This window comes from Oncorhynchus clarkii, chromosome 17, assembly GCF_045791955.1.
Source record: "Oncorhynchus clarkii lewisi isolate Uvic-CL-2024 chromosome 17, UVic_Ocla_1.0, whole genome shotgun sequence".
NCBI lineage: Eukaryota > Metazoa > Chordata > Actinopteri > Salmoniformes > Salmonidae > Oncorhynchus > Oncorhynchus clarkii.
The window spans coordinates 20,073,177-20,078,628 of NC_092163.1; positions in this window are offsets into that span (position 1 = coordinate 20,073,177).

The following is a 5,452-nucleotide window of genomic DNA, read 5'->3' on the forward strand; positions in this document are numbered from 1 at the left end:
ACATCAAACAACCAAAATGAGTGAGTAAACCAAAAAAGGAGCATGGACTAACTTGGACTAACTTTTTGTGTGAAGATTTGTCACTCTTTTTGCTGGTTTTTGAACTAAATTAGAGCTAGCTAACAACAGCAGCAGACAAACAAATCGGTTGCTATGGCAACGTGGCAGCAGGACAGAGTAGCAGCAGCAGTAGTAGCAGAGCCCACAGGCACCATGTCCCCACTCCCCCTCAGCGCTGAATCCATTCTCTACCCTCCAGAAGCCAAAAATGACACAACGAGGAAAGCTTTTAAACAGAAACTACTAAAAGGGAGGCCAGAAACCCTTTTCTCAGACCACTACAAAAACGGGGACGTGAGTAATCTTCCTCACTGACCAGCCAAATGCATGGCGCTCAGCAGCGTGCTCTCACTACCCATCCATAAAGAAAGGGGGAATCTGTAATGGGTGGAAGCTGAAAATCAAATAGACAGACGACCCTGACAGCACCATGATAACAATCAGCCTCTATAAGACTGGGACTGTCATGGTGCAAGGTAACATTAGGCTGTTTGAAACAAACTTTCAGGCCATTAAGGAGAGAGTGGAGAGAGAGAAGGACACCACCAGTGACATCCCCTCCCACAAGACAAACTCCACCAGCACCACCCTCACCCCTACTCTCCCCACCCAAAAAGGCACATCCAGCACCTCTCTTCCCACCATAGTGGAGAACACGCCCCAGGAGGAGAGCGACCCCCTCAGTGCAGAGCAGGCTCAGGCCCTCCTCACCACCATGGCTGCCATGAGGGATGAGTTCACCAAACTGGAGGGGGAGGTGGTCCTGCTCAGGGAGAGCGTGAGCAAACAGCAACCAGACAACCACACCTTAGAGGAGCTCCTAACCAAGGTGAGGACAGAGCAGGACATCAGCCTTGCAACACAGCTGAAAGAGGTTCAGCAAGAGAGAGATGGACTCAAGAGAGAGCTGGCTGATCTAACAAAGGAGGTGAGAGAGCTCCAAAAAGACATGCAGAACAGTAACAACGATCTGACCTCACTAAGAGAGGAGCGAAAGAGAACAGGCTGCAGGAGCAGCTAGATCACCACTCTATGACCTAACCTCACAGAGCAGAGGAGCCCAGCTCAACCAGCCAGGCTTCCCCAGCCCTGCCAGCTGCACCCCTCCTCCCCAGCCCACAGAACAGCCTCCCACTGACAGCGGCACCGGCACAGACCAGCCACACCCCAGCTCCAACACCCACCAGCCCCCCCTCTGCCCCCTCCAGTCCAGAAGAAACACTGACATCGTCCTGTTGATGAACTCAAATGGGAAGTTTGTTCAGGAGAAGAAACTCTTCCCTAGACACAAAAGGAGAAAGGTGTGGTGCCCAACAACGCAGAGTGCCATGGTGCTGCTTGATAAGGCCCATCTTGGGACGCCAAGCCACATAATCATACACACCGGAAGCAACGACCTGCGTGCTCAGCAGGAAAGGGTGGCGACTTCACTACGGGGAGTGATCGAGAAGGCCTCTGCAATCTTCCCCAACTCAAGAATCGTGGTGTCAACCCTTCTACAGAGGAAGGACTTCCACCCTGCCACAATCCAAAGAATAAACACCAGCCTCTCCCGGGACTGTGCCCTGCGACCCAATGTACACCTGCCCCACCATCCCACCCTCGATCTGGACTGTCTCTATGACCACCCCGCAGAGATCACAGAGACAACACCTCAGAACAGCACCTTGGACCCCCCCAGCCATAACCCGAGCACCACCAACCTCAATGCCCACCACAGCCAGCACAGCACAGACCACCCCAGCCCAGCTTCAGAGCCACCCAGACAAGGTCTCCCACCCACCTGCCCCCCACCGCAGTCCCACACTTGGAGGAGCCACAGCCCAGCAGGCAGAGCTACGCACAGGCTGAGAGAGGAGCAACTGGCTCAGCATCCGTCCAACGGAATAAGTGACATTAAACAAATGCTGAGTCTACTATGCTCACATGTGATAGGCCGAGGGTCATGGTAAGATGAGCACAAGAACTACACCATCCTCACACTATATCCACCCAAGTGGCATGACACAAATAATATCTTAAATGATAAACACATCACATTAGCATAATACGAGTTTCCTTTAATTGAAAAATCCTATTTTAATAGTTCTTGTTGGATTGTGAGTGTTTGTCTCATTTTGAAGGTAAAGAAAAAAAAGTTAGGAAATCTTTTTACGTTGCATGTTGGAATTTACAAGGATTGAAGTCTGCTTTTGGGCTAAAGAGCAGAAACCCAGACTTCCTGAAAGAAATTGATGATGTTGATATTGTAGTACTACAGGAAACATGGTGCAGAGGTGATGTTTCCACTGGCTGTCCACTAGGTTATAGGGAGATAATCCTACCATCCACTAAATGAAAAGGAATCAGACAGGGCAGAGACTCATAGGGAAGCTCTGTCGAACACTGGGTCTGTACATAGTCAATGGTAGGCTGAGAGGGGACTCTTTTGGTAGGTACACCTACAGCTCATCCCTTCGCAGCGGCACTGTAGACTACTTCCTCACCGACCTAAACCCAGAGTCTCTCAGAGCCTTCACACTCAGCCCACTAACATCTCTCTCAGACCACAGTAAAATCACAGTGTATCTGAGAAGAGCGGAACCCAACCATGAAGCAACACGGCCCAATAAATGACATGGTACTAAACAGGCCTATAGATGGGGTGCAGTACAGACATCTACCAAACAGTACAGATGTCTACCAAACAGTACAGACGTCTACCAAACAGTACAGACGTCTACCAAACAGTACAGATGTCTACCAAACAGAACATACGTCTACCAAACAGTACAGATGTCTACCAAACAGTACAGACATCTACCAAACAGTACAGACATCTACCAAACAGTACAGATGTCTACCAAACAGTACAGACGTCTACCAAACAGTACAGACGTCTACCAAACAGTACAGATGTCTACCAAACAGTACAGACGTCTACCAAACAGTACAGATGTCTACCAAACAGTACAGACGTCTACCAAACAGTACAGATGTCTACCAAACAGTACAGACGTCTACCAAACAGTACAGATGTCTACCAAACAGTACAGACGTCTACCAAACAGTACAGATGTCTACCAAACAGTACAGACGTCTACCAAACAGTACAGACGTCTACCAAACAGTACAGACGTCTACCAAACAGTACAGACGTCTACCAAACAGTACAGACGTCTACCAAACAGTACAGACGTCTACCAAACAGTACAGACGTCTACCAAACAGTACAGACGTCTACCAAACAGTACAGACGTCTACCAAACAGTACAGACGTCTACCAAACAGTACAGACGTCTACCAAACAGTACAGATGTCTACCAAACAGTACAGACGTCTACCAAACAGTACAGATGTCTACCAAACAGTACAGACGTCTACCAAACAGTACAGACGTCTACCAAACAGTACAGACGTCTACCAAACAGTACAGACGTCTACCAAACAGTACAGACGTCTACCAAACAGTACAGATGTCTACCAAACAGTACAGATGTCTACCAAACAGTACAGATGTCTACCAAACAGTACAGATGTCTACCAAACAGTACAGATGTCTACCAAACAGTACAGACGTCTACCAAACAGTACAGACGTCTACCAAACAGTACAGATGTCTACCAAACAGAACAGACGTCTACCAAACAGTACAGACGTCTACCAAACAGTACAGACGTCTACCAAACAGTACAGACGTCTACCAAACAGTACAGACGTCTACCAAACAGTACAGATGTCTACCAAACAGTACAGACGTCTACCAAACAGTACAGACGTCTACCAAACATTACAGACGTCTACCAAACAGTACAGACGTCTACCAAACAGTACAGATGTCTACCAAACAGTACAGACGTCTACCAAACAGTACAGACGTCTACCAAACAGTACAGACGTCTACCAAACAGTACAGACGTCTACCAAACAGTACAGACGTCTACCAAACAGTACAGACGTCTACCAAACAGTACAGATGTCTACCAAACAGTACAGATGTCTACCAAACAGTACAGATGTCTACCAAACAGTACAGATGTCTACCAAACAGTACAGACGTCTACCAAACAGTACAGATGTCTACCAAACAGTACAGACGTCTACCAAACAGTACAGATGTCTACCAAACAGTACAGACGTCTACCAAACAGTACAGACGTCTACCAAACAGTACAGATGTCTACCAAACAGTACAGACGTCTACCAAACATTACAGATGTCTACCAAACAGTACAGACGTCTACCAAAAAGCACAGACGTCTACCAAAAAGCAATTAGTATTAAATTAAAAAATACAATCTCTCCTGGACAACTTTTTAGCCTTAACATTCTCCTTCAGCAATGAAGGTGTAAATTTGTCCGTTTGGAACATAAACTTTATATTTGACAAATTAGCCTCCTTGGCTAATCTAAAGAAGCATAAGAGCAAACCAGAAATAACAGACAATGAAAAATGGTTCGATAATGATTGCAAAAATCTAAGAAAGTCATAGAGAAATATATCTAATCAAAAACACAGAGAACCAGACAACAAAAATGTAGACCTTCAATATGGGGAAACACTGAAGCAATACAAACACACCCAGAGAACAAAAAAGGAACAGCACAGTAGAAAACAGCTGGATGTAATTGAGGAATCCATAGAATCAAACCACTTCTGGGAGAATTGGAATAAATGAAACAAACCTCATCAGGAGGAATTGGCTATCCAAAATGGGGATATGTGGAGAAATCACTTTGCAAACCTCTACAGCAATATAACAAAGAGCCCAGAACAAAAAGATATACAAGAAAAATGACAAATCCTTGAATCAGCAGTCGAAGACTATCAGAATCCTGTGGATACCTGTCATGCCCTTTGGTTAGGCCAGGGTGTGACTAGGGTGGGCATGCTAGTTTTTTTATTTCTATGTTTTCTATTTCTATTTCTTTGTCTCTGATTGAGAATCATACTTAGGTAGCCTTTTTGCCCACCTGGGTTTGTGGGTAGTTGTTTTCTGTATAGTTTTAGTTGCCTTACAGAACTGTTCGTTTCTCGCTTTGTTATTTTTGTTCTTTTGTTCAAATTTAAATATCATGAACACATACCACGCGGTGCTTTGGTCCACTCCTTCTTCATCAGACGAGCATTACAATACCCCAATTACAGAAGAAGAATTATTGGAAAAACTATGCACTCTCCAACCCAAAAAGGCCTGTGGTGCTGATGGTATTTTAAATGAAATGATCAAATATACAGACCACAAATTCAAAATGGCTATACTCAAACTCTTCAACATTATCCTCACTGCAGGTATGTTCCCCGATATTTGGAACCAGGGATTGATCACACCAATCTATAAAAATGGAGACAAATTTGACCCAAATAATTACAGAGGAATTTGCGTTAACAGCAACTTGGGGAAAATTCTCT